General features: G+C 42.1%; 1 pseudogene; it reads left to right on the plus strand.

Moving 5' to 3' along the window:
- The first annotated feature begins 13,149 nt into the window (after positions 1–13,149).
- On the plus strand, positions 13,150–15,848 carry LOC106588077 (adiponectin-like; annotated as a pseudogene).
- The last annotated feature ends 2,285 nt before the right edge of the window (positions 15,849–18,133 follow it).

Consider the following 18,133-nt stretch of genomic DNA (forward strand, 5'->3'; position numbering starts at 1 on the left):
TCATTACCACCAACCCTGGACTGTCTTGTCTCATTACACACGCCTGGTTCCCATTCCCTCTGATTAGTATGTGTATATATGTGCCCTCTGTTCCCCATTGTCCTTGTTGATTATTGTTCCATGTCCGTTGGTCTTGTGAGTACCTGTGCTCTGTTGTATCGGCTTGCGTGTTACCGTGTTTGTGTGCACTTGGTATTACGGGTCTCGTCCTGTGTATTGTTATTACGGGTCTAATCCCATGTATTGTTATTACGGGTCTAATCCCATGTATTGTTATTACGGGTCTAATCCCGTGTATTGTTAGTACGGGTCTAATCCCGTGTATTGTTATTACGGGTCTAATCCCGTGTATTGTTATTACAGGTCTAATCCTGTGTATTGTTATTACGGGTCTAATCCCGTGTATTGTTATTACAGGTCTAATCCTGTGTATTGTTATTACGGGTCTCGTCCCGTGTATTGTTATTACAGGTCTAATCCCGTGTATTGTTATTACAGGTCTAATCCCGTGTATTGTTATTACGGGTCTAATCCCGTGTATTGTTATTACGGGTCTAATCCCGTGTATTGTTATTACGGGTCTAATCCCGTGTATTGTTATTACGGGTCTAATCCCGTGTATTGTTATTACGGGTCTAATCCCGTGTATTGTTATTACGGGTCTAATCCCGTGTATTTATTAGAGGTTTACAACTCGCTCTTTGTTTGGGTTACAGCCCTGTGTTTTTTATTCATACATATGTGTTTGTTTTGGGCTTCGTCCCCATCATGGTCATGACGTACTCTATTTTGGGTAGTGAAATAAAAAATAAAAAATCGTATTCCTGCATCTGTCTCCTATCATTATTCAAAGTGACAACTACACTCTTAGAAAAAAAGGTCTTATCTAGATGTAGACGTAAAATGGTTCTTTGGCTGTCCTCATAGGAGAACCCTTTGAAGAACCCTTTTTGGTTCCAGGTAGAACCCTTGTGGGTTCCATGTAGAACCCTTTCCACAAAGGGTTCTATCTGGAGCCAAAGAAGGTTCTATCTGGAACCAAAAAGGGTTCTATCTAGAACCAAAGACGATTATTCTATGGGGACAGCTGAAGAACTCTTTTTGGAAACATTTTTTTCTAAGAGTGTATGCGCAAACGCTTAGCCTGACACTATGCAAACAATGAAGGAAAACAAACTTTTAACCAGAGAGTGATGATGTGAATCTTATAATGCATTTGTGCATGTTGTATTTGTAACAATTGAATGAAAAAACAACTATATTTTCAGTTACACTCATTGATTTCATTAATCTGTGTTTCTGTTTTGTGTATCCCCTGAATACAACAATAGTGTTTACCTGTGAAGATATTCTTAAAAGGGTGCTAAAGTAACCAATAAATATAGATTTTAGAATCTGATCTAAAAGGAGCCATCCAAATATAATATACAGGGGAAAGCTGACACTGTAACAATTAAATGAAAACAAAACAATATCAAGAATGGGACCAAATGAAAACATAAGCACTTTGAAAATAAATCCAGGGGGTTCATCCAAGTTAAATTGAGGCATGTTAGTGAGTGGTTAGGGTAAGGTTAGGTTCAGATGTGTTAGTGAGTGGTTAGGGTAAGGTTAGGTTCAGATGTGTTAGTGAGTGGTTAGGGTAAGGTTAGGTTCAGATGTGTTAGCGAGTGGTTAGGGTAAGGTCAGGTTCAGATGTGTTAGCGAGTGGGGTTAGGGTAAGGTCAGGTTCAGATGTGTTAGCGAGTGGGGTTAGGGTAAGGTCAGGTTCAGATGTGTTAGCGAGTGGGGTTAGGGTAAGGTTAGGTTCAGATATGCTAGCGAGTGGGGTTTGCAGATAGGGTTATCAGTTAGGGTAAGGTTAGGTTCAGATATGCTAGCGAGTGGGGTTTGCAGATAGGGTTATCAGTTAGGGTAAGGTTAGGTTCAGATATGCTAGCGAGTGGGGTTTGCCGATAGGGTTATCAGTTAGGGTAAGGTTAAAAAAATCAAAAACATTCCAAATGAAAAACACACCTGGATTCAAAACACCGCCACACGTGACATACCAGTCCAGTGTGTATTTGTATTTATTAAGAATCCCACTTAGTTTCTGCCAAGGCAGCAGCTACTCTTCCTGGGGTCCAGCAGTTATATACAAGTTACGCACTCTGCCACCCCCAACCAACCAACCTTGCACTTCTGTTTCCATGTAATTAATTACAGTGTATGTACTAAAACATGATACAGTAACACAGTCAAACCTCTTCAAGCATCTTCAATCCATAGGAGAAATCTCAAATATTTCCTCATAGCTCTATGTTTGTGTTGAGGTTCAATGCCAGCATTAACAAACCAGATTAAAGCTACAGTATCTAGGTCCAGGCTGAGACCATAATTAGTTGATCAAATTGATCAGGAATATCAGTGCTTGGGTGGAACAAAAGATTGTAGACCCAGTAGCTCTCCGGGTTCGGAATCGGAGGAGACGCTGGCTGCAACTACTGAACATGCAAAGGTTCATTGCGCAATAATAATGTAGGAATTATTATTAATAATTATAATTACATAATTATTAATAATTATTAAATCATCATACTTATTAAATCATCATTATTAATAATAATAATTATTAAATAATTAATAATAATAATTACATTATTCATAATAATAACAATCTTGTCCAAGCTAATTGGACTCACACACACCATATATTGTTTTGTTTGTGAGCTAAGATGTCTGAATATTTACCCTCATTAGTTGTTGGCCATTTTAGTTTTAAGTTCTGACTGTAGGACACAATGTCATGACATTTTACATTTCACCTCTGTCGGATGTTGTTGACTAAGGGTTTTCTAAATGACTTTCACACATGCTCTTGCCCAAGGCAAGAAGCATAATTCCTCCATGGTTTTACACCAACAGTTCATGAAAACAGACGTGGCTTCACCGTTCCTAATGTTGTGTCCATATGTATTTGCAAATCCCAGCTAACATATTTCATCTCTTGGGATTGAAGATCACTATAATAGTTCAAGTGTATCTGGAGTCATATAAGATGAGGACTTGGCTATTGTTTGTTGTTAGTAGCAAATTCTGGTAACAATTTACATTAAATTGCCCTTCCACCTGTGAAATACCGTTGCACTTACTATAGTAGCGATATTGTTGATACAAAGTTCTCCATCATGACCCATCATGGCCCATCATGACCCATCATAACCCATCATGGCCCATCATGGCCCATCATGACCCATCATAACCCATCATGGCCCATCATGACCCATCATGGCCCATCATGACCCATCATGACCCATCATGGCCCATCATGACCCATCATAACCCATCATGGCCCATCATAACCCATCATGGCCCATCATGACCCATCACCCTGTGTGGCTCAGTTGGTAGAGCATGGTGTTTGCAACGCCAGGGTTGTGGGTTTGATTCCCACGGGGGACCAGTACGAAAAAATAAAATGACTAAAATGAAAATAACCCATCACGGCCCATCATAATTTTTGGTACTGCAGATCTGAATCAAACTACTCCTTTGGGATTTTTCCAGGTTATGAAATCATGACTCTCGCGTTAGCAGAGATCATTCCCTGTGGTGATTTTGTGTTGGTGCAGTTTAAATACAGTATGAGCATATACAGTCACCGGACAGTTTATTAGATACACCCATATAGTACCGGGTCGGACCCCCCTTTGCTTTCAGAACAGCCGGAATTCTTCTGGACATTCTACAAGGTGTCAGAAACTTTCCACATGGATGTTGGTCCCTGCTGACGTGATGACATCACGCAGTTGCTGCAGATTGGACGGGGTACATTCATGCTGGGAACAGCCCGTTCCATCTCATCCAAAAGATGCTCTACTGGGTAGAGGTCTGGGGACTGACCAGGACACTCAAGTAAACTGACCAGGCCACTCCTCAGTTGTCCAGTGTAAGTGATCGCGTGACCATTGGAGGCGCTTCTTCTTGTTTTTAGCTGATACGAGTGAACCCGCTGTGGTCGTCTGCTGGATCGACAAGTTATGCTTTCCGTTCTGCAAACCACTGCTGTACCGCGCCATTATTTGTCTGTTTGTGGCCCGCCTGTTAGCTTGCACGATTCTTGTCATGCTCTTTCAACCTCTATCAACGAGCTATTTTCGACCCAAAGGACTGACGCTGACCGGGTGTTTTTTTTTGTTTGCCACACCATTGTCTGTAAACCAGGCCTAGACTGTTGTGCATGAGAAGCTCAGGAGGGCGGCAGTTTCTGAGATACTGGAACCGGCACTCCTGATACTGATGATCAAACCACTCACAAAGTCACTTAGGTCACTCGTTTTTCCATTCTAGCATTCAATCCACTTGAGTGGGTTGAGTCACTGACGTGGTCTTCCTGTCTGGGTTGGCGCCCCCCCCCCCCCTTGGGTTGTGACGTGGCAGAGATCTTTGTGGGCTATACTCGGCCTTGTCTCAGGATGGTAAGTTGGTGGTTGGAGACATCCCTCCAGTGGTGTGGGGGCTGTGCTTTGGCAAAGTGGGTGGGGTTATATCCTGCCTGTTTGGCCCTGTCCGGGGGGTTTCATCGGATGGGGCCACAGTGTCTCCTGACCCCTCCTGTCTCAGCCTCCAGTATTTATGCTGCACTACTTCACATGCTGTGATGTTTAACATACAATTTCAATCTATCTAATCGAATAGAATCCACAGATTGCGAGTTGAAGATAAATACTTATACTAAGAGTATTGGTGTATTATTAATTGACTGACCCGGTCTCTCCAGATCTCCTAACAGTACTATTACTAGGGTCAATTTTAGATCAATGTTCTGCATTTTTAGCCATTCCTGAACCTGAGACCAGAACAGGCTACCTGAGGGCAACACCAAAATAAATGGTCTATTGATTCTGTATCCTCACAAGAAAATCTGCAGAGCTTTGATGATTGAATGTCCCAAATATTCAACATTTTGATCGAGGCAAGAATTCTATATAATAATGTTAGCTAAAAAGCACAAAGTCCTTGCGTCATTTTATATATCAACTCATACACCCTGTACCATGGAATCGGTACATCAAAAATCTCTTCCCAACTATTTTGCAATCTGGATGGCACAGCTGTCAACATCCTGGTCCTCAAATGGAACTGGTATACTTTCCTATTTACTCTATTTTTATTCCTCTGCCAGTTTTGATCATTTATATTGGGCAGACAGACCAGTTGCCTACCTCCTCCCGCTATCACCTGCCTCCTCCATGTTTTGGGGCAATACTGTAATCAGTTAGTTGTACTCTTGGATTGAGCAGACCTTCCCATACAATTCTGATAACTCCATGAAAGACATAACTCTACCATTCCAATTTACAATATAATTTCAAAACAAAAAAAACATTTTCAAACATCTTTCCCATAAATACAGGTATTTTTTTCAGCCAGCACATTTGAGTTCAGCCATAATATTTGTTCTGTCTTTTCAGGGGGATGAAATTTAAATTGCAGCCAGCTCTGCAATGCTTGTTTGAAAAAGAGAGATATTTTGAAAAAAGTTTCATTTTCAATTAATCGAAAGTGAGACATGGCAATCTGCACAAAGGCAAAAAGGCCATTTTTAAACAATGGATGAGCTTTTCTTAGTAATCTAGTAAAACTTTTGAATAAGTGAAGCTTTTAAGAGAGGTTTAGTGCTTTTAGATTTAATAATATCAACCCACCTAATTCATATTCATTATGTAGATAGGCATGCTTTATGGTGTCTGGTTTAGTGTCCTAGATAAAACGAAATATTTTTTACTCATATGATTTGAAAAACAAAGGAGTAGGCAGCGCCATAAGTAAGTGAGTAAACTGAGATATGACTAAGGAGTAAATCAGGGCAATTTTTCCATAAATACACAGGTATTTACCTCTCCATGGTTGCAGGATCTTGTCTATTTTTACAAATTTTCTTTTGAAATTCATTGTGGAGAGCTCATTTCTATCTTTGTGATATGAATACCAAGTATGTCTACTTCACCGTCAGCCCATTTTATAGGTAAACTGCAGGGTAATGTAAAAGTTGTATTTTTTTTAAGATCCAATACGTAATATTGTACACTTATCCTAATTAGGTTTTAGTACAGAGTCCAAATAACAGGGGTTGACACATCTTGTTTAATGACTTCCCCTTCCTCTGTCCCTCATACATACAACATCTGTAAGGTCCCTCAGTAAAGTATTGCATTTCAAGCATAGATTCAACTACAAAGACCAGGGAGCTTTTCGAAAGCCTCATAAAGAAGGGCCGTGATTGGTAGATGGGTACCAATAATAAATCAGACATTGAGTCTCTCATTAAGGACAAGTTAATAATTATGCTGTGGAAGATGTATTATGATGGCTGCAGTTTTATTGGCTCTTAACCAACTGTGCTATTTTGTTAGTTTTTTCGCATTGTTTGTAACTTATTTTGTACATAATGTTGCTGCTACCGTCTCTTATGACCCGAAAAGAGATTATGGATATCAGAACAGCGATTACTCACCTTGAATTGGATGAATCATTTTTCTTTAATGAGTCGGACGGGAAGGATATACTCCAAACACCCGAACAGGCCCTCATCCTCGAACATTTGCAGGAGAAAGAAACTGAGATTTTGCGGAAAAAGATCGGGGTGCCTTGTGAGGATCAGGCAACGAGTGGCTAATCTGCCTTTGCCATCCGTCCTGCTAGCTAACGTTCAATCACTGGAAAATAAATGGGACAAACTGAAAGCACGTATATCCTACCAATGGGACATTAAAAACTGTAATATCTTATGTTTCACCAAGTCGTGGCTGAACTATGACATTAATAACATACAGCTGGCGGGATATAAACTCTATAAGCAGGATAGAACAGCAGCCACTGGTAAGACACGGGGCGGCGGCCTATGAATATTTGTAAACAATAGCTGGTGCACGATATCTAAGGAAGTCTCAGGGTTTTGCTCGCCTGAGGTAGAGCATCTCATGATAAGCAGTAGACCACACTATCTACCTAGAGAGTTTTCATCTGTATTTTTCATAGCTGTCTACATACCACCACAGACCAATGCTGGCACTAAAACCGCACTCAATGAGCTGTACACCACCATAAGCAAACAGGAAAATGCTCATCCAGAGGCGGCGCTCCTAGTGGCCGGGGACTTTAATGCAGGGAAACTTAAATCAGTTTTACGAAATATCCAACAGCATGTTAAATGTGCAACCAGATGGAAAAAAAACTCTAGACCACCTTTACTCCACACACAGAGTATCAGAAATCAAGGTAAGACCCAAGTGCAGACTGTGTGAAGTAGCAATGTTTATTGTAGCCACAGGGGCAGGCAAATGACAGATCAAGGCAGGCAGGGGTCAATAATCCAGAGCAGAGGCCAAGGTAAAGGACGGCAGGCAGGCTCAAGGTCAGGCAGAGGTCGGTAATCCAGAGGTGGAGCAAAGGTACAGGATAGCAGGCAGGCTCAGGGTCAGGTCAGGCAGAAATCGATAATCCAGAGGTAGAGCAAAGGTACAGGTCGGCAGGCAGGCTCAGAGACAGGCAGTGGTCAGGCCGGCAGGTACAGGGTCAGGACAGGCAAAGGTCAGGCTTGCGGGTACAGGGTCAGGACATGCGAAGGTCAAAAACCAAGAGGATGAGTAAAAGAGAGACTAGGGAAAAACCGCCATCGATAAGAAACAATACTGTGCTGCCGTATTCATTGACCTGGCCAAGGCTTTCGACTTTGTCAATCACCACATCCTCATCGGCAGACTCAATAGCCTTCGTTTCTGAAATGATTGCCTCGCCTGGTTCACCAACTACTTCTCTGATAGAGTTCAATGGGAGTGACACAGAGACACGTACAAAGCTCTCCCTCGCCCTCCATTTGGCAAATCTGACCATAATTCTATCCTCCTGATTCCTGCTTACAAGCAAAAATGTAAGCAGGGAGGACCAGTGACTAGTTCTATAAAAAAAGTGGTCAGATGAAGCAGATGCTAAACTACTACAAGCACAGACTGGAATATGTTCCCGGGATTCTTCCGATGCCATTGAGGAGTACACAACATCAGTCACTTTATCAATAAGTGCATCGATGACGTCGTCCCCACAGTGACTGTACGTACATACTATAGGTCGACCGATTGGTCACATACACGTGTTTGGCAGATGCTATTGCGAGTGTAGTGAAATGCGTGTGTTGCTATCTCTGACAGTGCAGTAATAAATAACAGTTTCACAACAATACACACAAATCTAAGTAAAGGAATGGAATTAAGAATATATATAAATATTTGGACGAGTGATGTCAGAGCGGCATAGACTAAGACACAGTAAAATAGAATACAGTATAGAGGTCGACCGATTAATCGGCATGGCCAATTCATAACAATCAGTAATTGGCATTTTTGGACGCCAATTATGGCCGATTACATTGCACTCCACGAGGAGACTGCGTGGCAGGCTGACTACCTGTTACGCGAGTGCAGCAAGGAGCCAAGGTAAGTTGCTAGCTAGCATTAAACGCATCTTATAAAAAACAATCAATCTTAACATAATCACTAGTTAACTACACATGGTTGATGATATTACTAGTTTAACTAGCTTGTCCCGCGTTGCAAATAATCAATGTGGTGCCTGTTAGTTTATCATCGAATAACAGCCTACTTCGCCAAACGGGTGATGATTTAACAAGTGCATTCACGAAAAAAGCACTGTCGTTGCACCAATGTACCTAACCATAAACATCAATGCCTTTCTTAAAATTAATACACAAGTATATATTTTTTTACCTGCATATTTAGTTAAAAGAAATTCAGGTTAGCCGGCAATATTAACTAGGGAAATTGTGTCACTTCTCATGCGTTCTATGCAAGCAGAGTCAGTGTATATGCAACAGTTTGGGCTGCCTGGCTCATTGCGAACTGTGTGAAGACCATTTCTTCCTAACAAAGACCGTAATCAATTTGCCAGAATGTTACCTAATTATGACATAACATTGAAGGTTGTGCAATGTAACAGCAATATTTATACTTATGGATGCCACCCGTTCAATAAAATACGTAACGGTTCCGTATTTCACTGAAATAATAAATGTTTTGATTTTGAAATGATAGTTTACGGATTTTACCATATTAATGACCAAAGGCTCGTATTTCTGTGTGTTTATTATATTATAATTAAGTCTATGATTTGATATTTGATAGAGCAGTCTGACTGAGCGGTGGTAGGCAGCAGCACTCTCGTAAGCATTCATTCAAACAGCACTTTCCTGCGTTTGCCAGCAGCTCTTCGCAATGCTTGAAGCACAGCGCTGTTTGTGACTTCAAGCCTATCAACTCCCGAGATTAGGCTGGCAATATTATAGTGCCTATAAGAACATCCAATAGTCAAAGGAATATGAAATGCAAATGGTATAGAGAGAAATAGTCCTATAATAACTACAACCTAAAACTTAAAAAAAACTGGGAATATTGAAGACTCATGCTAAAAGGAACCACCAGCTTTCATATGTTCTGAGCAAGGAACTTAAACGTTAGCATTTTTACATGGCACATATTGCACTTTTACTTTCTTCTCCAACACTTTTTGTATTATTTGAACCAAGTTGAACGTTTCATTAATTATGAGGCTAAATAGATTTTTATTTATTTATTATATTAAGTTAAAATAAAGGTGTTCATTCAGTATTGTGATAATTGTCATTATTACAAATATATATATAAAAATCGTCCGATTAATCGGTATCAGCTTTTGTTGGTCCTCCAATAATCGGTATCGGTGTTGAAAAATCATAATCAGTCGACCTCTAGTACATACCCCAACCAGAAGCCATTGATTACAGGCAATATTCGCACTGAGCTAAAGGGTAGAGCTGCTGCTTTCAAGGAGCAGGTTTTTAACCCGGAAGCTTTTAAGAAATCCTGCTATGCCCTCCGACAAACCATCAAACAGGCAAAGTGTAAAAACCGGACTAAGATCGAATCGTACTACACCGGCTCTGACGCTCGTCGATATGGCAGGGCTTGCAAACTATTACAGACTACAAAGGGAAGCACAGCCGAGAGCTCCCCAGTGACACCAGCCTACCAGATGAGCTAAATAACTTATATGCTCGCTTCGAGGCAAGTAACACTGAAACATGCATGAGAGCATCACCATCATTAAGTTTGCCGATGACACAGCAGTGGTAGGCCTGGTCACCAACAACGATGAGACAGCCTATAGGGAGGAGGTCAGATACCTGACCGTGTGGTGCAAGGACAACAACCTCTCCCTCAACGTGATCAAGACAAAGGAGATGATTGTTGACTACAGGAAAAGGAGGACTGAACACGCCCCCATTCTCATCGACGGGGCTGTAGTGGAGTAGGTTGAGAGCTTCAAGTTCCTTGGTGTCCACATCACCAACAAACTAACATGGTTAAAGCACACCAAGACAGTCGTGAAGAGGGCAAAACAAAACCTATTCCCCCTCAGGAGACTGAAAAGATTTGGCATGGGTCCTCAAATCCTCAAAAGGTTTTACAGCTGCCTGGTATGGCAACTGCTCGGCCTCCGACCGCAAGGCACTACAGAGGGTAGTGCGTACGGCCCAGTACATCACTGGGGCCAAGCTTCCTGCCATCCAGGACCTCTATACCAGGGGGTGTCAGAGGAAGGCCCTAAAAATTGTCAAAGACTCCAGACACCCTAGTCATAGACTGTTCTCTCTGTTACCGCACAGCAAGCGATACCGGAGCGCCAAGTCTAGGTCCAAGAGGCTTCTATACAGCTTCTACCCCCCAAGCCATATGACTCCTGATCATCTAATCAAATGGCTACCCAGACTATTTGCATTCCCCCCCCCCCACCTTCTGCACTACTGCTACTCTCTGTTATTATCTACGCATAGTCACTTTAATAACTCTACCTACATGTACATATTACCTCAATTACCTTGACACCGGTGCCCCCGCACATTGACTCTGTACCGGTGCCCCCTGTATATAGCTTCTTTATTGTTATTTTACTGCTGCTCTTTAATTATTTGTTACTTTTTTCTCTTACTTTTTTAAGGTATTTTCTTAAAACTGCATTGTTGGTTAAGGACTTGTAAGTAAGCGTTTCACTGTAAGGTCTACACCTGTTGTATTTGGCACATAACAAATACAATTTTAGTTTATTTTTATTGTAATTTTCCTAAGTCCCTCTTTGTGGCACCTGAACAGTAGACTATGATTGATAATGTCAAAAGTCTAAATAAACAGCCCCCACAATCTTTTTATCATAAATTTCTCTCAGCCAATCATCAATCATTTGTATAAGTGCTGTGCTTGTTGAATATCCTTCCTTATAAGCGTGTCGAAAGTCTGTTGTCAATTTTTGTACTGCAAAATAGCATTGTATCTAGTCAAACACAATTTTTACTAAGGGTTGGTTACAGGCTGATTGGTCGGCTATTTGAGCCAGTTAAGTGGCCTTTACTATTCTTGGGTGGTGGAATGACTTTTGCTTCCCTCCAGGCCTGAAGGCACACACTTTCTAGTAGGCTTAGAATGAAAATAGGAGTGGCAATATCATCCGCTATTATCCTCAGTAATTTTCCACCCAAGTAGTCAGACCCTGGTGGCTTGTCAGACAACAATACTTTTTTCCCCTCTTCCACACTCACTTTACATAATACAAAATTACAATGCTTGTTTTTCATCATTTGGAAAGTTATACTTGGATGTGTAGTGTCTGCGTTTGTTGCATGTCATGCCTAAATTTACTAATCTTGCCAATGAAAAATCATTAAAGTAGTTGGCAATAATTATTTAACCTTTATTTAACTAAGCAAGTCAGTTAAGAACCAATTCTTATTTGCAACGACGGCCTATCTTCCACTTTGACAGTATTTTGTGGAGATCATTGACAAAATAATTCCAATTAAATCCATTTTAATCCCACTTTGTAAGAATAAAATGTGAAGAAATCCAAGGTGGGTGAATACTTGATACCCACTGTATGATCTACATCAGTAAGTTAATTGCTTATCGAACTAAATTAAATAACATTGCCTACTTTGGGGGCTATTAAAATTAAGTAGGCATCAATCCCATCTCCGTACACAGGGATTTGACAATTGGTTTTACAAAAAATACGTTTTTTGATTAAGATAAAATTGTATGAGAGAAACTTGTTTTTGGCCAATTCTTGTGCTAACCTATTATTTTCTGTGAGAAACAGATTTTGAGAGGAAACTAAAAGTTTTCCTACTTAATCAACAGTCGGAAAATGAGCAATCAACGTGTTCATAGACCGACATTGTTACTCCCAAAGCCGCGAGACTAAGATTGGTTTGAGAAATGAATAGAAAAAAATGAACAATAAATGAACGATTCAGTCAGTGAGGGTGCACATTTTAATTTGGACAGCTCCTTACCCACAGAGAGGAGGCTGTGATTTGAATGGTGTATGAGGTAGTTGGGTTGGCTGAATATCAAATAGGAGAGTTATCTCTGATAATATTGGCAGATAAGGTTTATGGCAGTGCTTCATAGGTCTATCTGATACGATGGTCCTAAGGGACAAAGGAAAATTCCAGAATAAGATGACTGACTAATCAGTTCTGAGATCATGTCATGATGAAAATTCTGGTAGCACTTTGTTGTAATTTGGAGATTTGATCCACATTTTTATAAAGCCACACACACAGTTTTTAGTAACTAATGCATTGATTTCACAGAGAACAAATAAAAGTGAAATGTAAGGTTTTCAAATTAATTGCGATTAAAATTCCAGATAGCTGACAATTTAGAAAACTCAATAATGAACACTGCTACTGCAAAATGTTTCCAAAAGACAATTTGCCACCACAAATGTGTCAAATTGGTCTTCCAACACCAAGTCTACATGACAAGGCAAACAAACAAAGAGAGCTTTGTGTGTTGTTTGTCTTGGAACAAGATTATTCACATCATGGGGTTTTGCGCTGCACACATTTGAAAAGACAATGAAAATGCAACAAGAAACAAACATTGGCACTCGTTCATCAAAAGTTTCACCAGGTAAAAAAACAAAAAACACGACATGCTGTTTATGGGGAACAATCGGTCACCTTAAATACCCCTACCATTGACAGTGTGACCAGACTGTCAGAGAGTCGGAGGGTGGACTGCCAGGGTTAAGGGGGGAGGGGCTCTGTAAATCATACTGCCGTTTTGGATCAGCGGGTTCATAAATAATGTGGGACAGAGATAAATATAGTATGACAGGCAATCAGTTACACATGTCATCCAAGGACACTAGCCACAAGACAACTGGACCGTGACACACTGCTGCGCTGAGTGAGGTTCGTTGTCTGAGGGGACGCCACTGAACACTCGTCTCTCCGAAGGGGACAAACATAGACAAGGTAAGAGACCGCAACCTCTGACCTTTGAAGCAGGTTTACAGATATTGGCGCAGCATGTGATGTGATGATGTAGTTGTCAGCTATTTGGGGGAAACAGTACTTTATCATTAATCCTTTAACAGATCAAAATGGCAATATCTGTCCAGGGGGAAAACTACACTGGGCCAAAATATAAACGCGACATGTAAAGTGTTGGTTCCATGTGTCATTAGCTGAAATAAAAGACCCCAGACATTTTTCCATACGCACAAAAAGCTTATTTCTCTCAAAGTTTGTGCACACATTTTTTACTTCCCTGTTAGTGAGCCTTTATCCTTTGCTAGGATAATCCATCCACCTGACAGGTGTGGCATATCAAGAAGCTGATTGAATAGCATGATTATTACACAGGTGTACCTTGTGCTGGAGGCAATAAAATGCCACTAAAATGTGTAGTTTTGTCACACAACACAATGCTACAGAATTCTCAAGTTGCAGGGAGCGTGCGATTGGCATGCTGACTACAGTAATGGCCACCAGAGAATTTAATGTTCATTTCTCTACCATAAGCCACATCCAATGTCATTTTAGAGAATTTGGCAGTACGTCCAACGGCCTCACAACCGCAGACTACGTGTAACCACGCCAGCCCAGGACCTCCACATCCGGCTTCTTCACCTGCAAAAGTCTGAGACCAGCCAGCCGAACAGCTGATAATACCGTGGGTTTGCAAAACCGAAGAATTTCTGGGCAAGCTGTCAGAAAACCGTAATGATCATGCTGTTTAATCAGCTGTCAGGTGGATGGACTATCTTGGCAGAGGAGAAATGCTCACTAAGAGGGATGTAAACAAATTTGTGCACAAAACTTGAGTGAAATAAGCATTTGTGCGTCTGAAAAATTTCTTGGATCTTTTATTTCAGCTCATGAAACATGGAACCAACACTTTTTGCATTTATATTTCTGTTCTGTGTATTTACGAGTCCTTGTTTTTGGAATGGGGGGGGGGTGCTGCCTTGTCCCAATGTGAGAGATCACAGTGTGTGTTTGTTTAATGTACCATTGGTGTCAAAGTTTATAGGTTGAGCGGTTATATAGAAAGAGCCATGAAGCTGCTGGGGAGCCTGCTTCTGGCCGGGGACTTGAGCCTGGCTCAGGAGGAACATGGAGTAGAGGAACCAGCCGAGGAGGCGGCTGCAGAAAATGACGAGGCGGCAGCGGAGGAGGTGGCAGAGCCCGAGAGTCCTGGGACTGAAGTTGGACCACCTGACAACCGGCAGCCTTGTGCCATGTGGATGGGAGGAGTGCCAGGCACTTCAGGGTACAGTGAGAAACAAGGGAGAGATGGGAGAAATGGGCATGATAGCCCACGAGGAGAGAAAGGAGATACAGGTAAGACTGTGCTGCTGCCAGGTACATCTTCTAAAGTTCACAGTAAATCTAATCACAGTAACCCACAATGACTTACTTGTCATTTTTATCCATGAGGCACAGTCAATTAACATCAATATAGACATCTAAATCCTCCCTGACTCTGGTCTTTGTGTGTACAGGTGAACCAGGTGAGAATGGAGAGCCTGGCGACAACGGCCCTCCGGGTCCTCGTGGGGCGTAGGGCGAGAGCATCCTGTTGTATCACTCTTCCTTCAGAGTGGGCCTGACAGATCCCGTCCCTGCCTCCAACGTGGCCATCCACTTCAACAAATTCGTTCACAACGAGCAGCGCCACTACGATGACGTGAGCGGGAAGTTCCACTGCTCCCTCCTTGGGGTCTACTTCTTCACGTACCACCTCACCGTCTACACCAAAGGTCCCCGGGTGAAGCTGTTCAAGAACGACAAGCTCATCATGTTCACCTATGACTAGTACCACAAGGGCAATATAGACCAGGCCTCTGGGGGCTATCATACTGAGGCTGGAGTCTGGGGACGAGGTGTGGCTGCAGATCTATGGAGGAGGTTTGGGGGGGTGGGGGGGTGTATGCAGACAACACCAACGATTCCATCTTCTCCGGGTTTCTTTTGCATCCCGACATGGGAGCATCGGAGGCTAGGAGGAGACTTCACTCTGTTGAACTTGGTAGATACTGAGGTTATGCAGGTCTTGAAGGGAGATATTGAGACTAAGGTAGGCTGTATAATCTTTTTCCTGACTGCTCTATAGGCCTCCGTTGCCCACTGGCTGGAGTCTGAGGGGGGAGGGGTAATAATTTGTTTCTTACATTATTACATTTTCAAAAAAGATGCACTGAATATTTTAAACTTCTCAAATGTTGGTTTTAAAATGTTGGTTCTATATCTATTGGATTCCAGCATTTAAGAGACATTACTAATGCAATACTTCATTTAATATACAATTGAATAACAAAGTTGTGCAAGGAAACAGCTTATGTTCTAGATGGCTTTATGACTGTGTCACATCATATGGGGCCAGTGTCTGTGAAAGAAACAAAGTGGAATTATGTTTAAAAATAAATAAAAAATTCAAATGTATAAAAAATTAAAAGCTTAAAACGTCTTGAGTCATGAAATATTCAACCCCTTTGTTATGGCAAGCTTAAATATATCACAACAGAATGTGGAGTAAGTCTAGGAGTATGATTATTTTCTGAAGGCACTGTTAAATGCTTATGAAATAATCTCACATTCATTGCTTTAGCCACCATCACATCATTAATAAGGGTAACTATTCATGCATGTGTCCACTGATTGGATTTATAAGAATATTTGGAAGACAAATACACAACCTGAGAAAGAGGACGAGAGGTCAATACAGTACTAAAGGTTAAGAGGACGAGAAGTCAATAGAGTACTACAGGTTAAGAGGACGAGAGGTCAATACAGTACTAACGATCAATGGAAAGTGTTTTTTCTGTAATGGGGAATTATTGATTAATGGGTCAGACATATGGGAGGTATTTGTCTATACAGTGAGCCTGAAATAGGAGACTTGTTATTTGGCTATTGGCACAGTTTTATTGCAAGGAATTCTAATTGGTCAACCACAGGCTAGGGCTGAGTTATAAACTACATCCTGTCCCTTTGTTCACTGGAGGGAATCACTGGGGACAGGGGAGCGTGAACATCTACCATCTACCTCTCTGCATGATTCGCCCTCTTTGAATAAGAATAAACCTTTTTTCCTCCCCCTGATTTGCTTTGGGGTCTGTGTTATTGAAGAGTAACAACTGCTAAGAGATTCATACTGTATTTCCTGAATAAAACTACAAATCTAAATTCTGAGGAACATCACAATGCAAACCACGTGATGAGCTCACAGTTTAATCAGATGGCAATCAGCAGTGAAAGAGAAGGAATCAAGTCTATTCAGTAACTATGCAAAATGTGGGCCTCCCGAGTGGCGCAGCGGTCTAAGGCACTACATCGTAGTGCTAGAGGTGTCACTACAGACCTGGGTTGGTCCCAGGCTCTGTCGCAGCCGGCCGTGACCAGGAGACCCATGACATGGCGCACAATTGGCCCAGCGTTAGGGGAGGGTTTGGCCGGCCGGGACGTCCTTGTCCTATCGCGTTCTAGCGTCTCCTTGTGGCGGGCCGGGTGCATGGATGCTGACTTCGGTCGCATGGTGTTACCTCCGACACATTGGTACAGCTGGCTTCTGGGTTACGCAAGCAGTGCGGCTTGGCAGGGTGGTGTTTCGGGGGACGCATGGCTCTCGACCTTCACCTCTCCCAAGTCTGTACGGGAGTTGCAGCGATGGGACAAGACTGACTACCAACTTGATTAAACTAAATAAATAATAAAATATGAAAAATTTCCACGGAACAAAAATGTAAATGCAACATGCAACAGTTAAATTCATTAAGCCCAAAATCTATGGATTTCACCTCACTGGGAATACAGATATGCATATTTTGGTCAAAGATACCAACAACAAAAAAATACAAAAGGTAGGGGGATGGAATAGAAAACCATCTGATATCTGGTGTGACCACCATTAGCCTCATGTGACGCGGCATTTCCTTTCGTTTCGAGTTGATCAGGATGTTGATTGTGGCCTGTGGAATGTTGTCCCACTCCTCTTCAATGGCTGTGCGAATTTGCTGAATATTGGCGGGAACTGGAACACGCCGTCATACACATCGATCCAGAGCATCCCAAAAATGATCAATGGGTGACATGTCTGGTGAGTATGCAGGCCATGGAAGAACTAGGACATTTTCAGCTTCCAGGAATTGTGTACAGATCCTTGCGTCATGGGGCCATGCATTAGCATGCTGAAACATGAGGTAATGGCGCCGGATGAATGGCACGTCAATGGGCCTCAGGATCTCGTCACGGTATCTCTGTGCATTCAACTTGCCATTGATCAAATGCAATTGTGTTCGTTGTCCGTAGCTAATGCCTGCCCATACCATAACCCCACCGACACCACGGGGCACTCTGCTCACAACATTGATATCAGCAAACCGCTCTCCCACACAACGCCATAAACACCGTCTCCCATCTGCCCGGGACAGTTGAAACCGGGATTCATCCGTGAAGAGCACTTCTCCAGCATGCCAGTGGCTACAACGCCAAACTGCAGTCAGGTCAAGACCCTGTTGAGGACGACGAGCATGCAGATGAGCTTCACTGAGACGGTTTCTGACAGTGTGTACAGAAATTCTTCAGGTTGTGCAAACCCAGTTTCATCAGCTGTCCAGGTGGCTGGTTTCAGACAATCCCACAGGTGAAGACAGATGTGGTACTGGGATGGCATGGTTACACATGGTCTGCGGTTGTGAGGCCAGTTGGACGTACTGCCAAATTCTCTAAAACGACATTCCTGCAGTCAGCATG

The sequence above is a fragment of the Salmo salar genome, chromosome ssa03 (genome assembly GCF_905237065.1).
Source record: "Salmo salar chromosome ssa03, Ssal_v3.1, whole genome shotgun sequence".
NCBI lineage: Eukaryota > Metazoa > Chordata > Actinopteri > Salmoniformes > Salmonidae > Salmo > Salmo salar.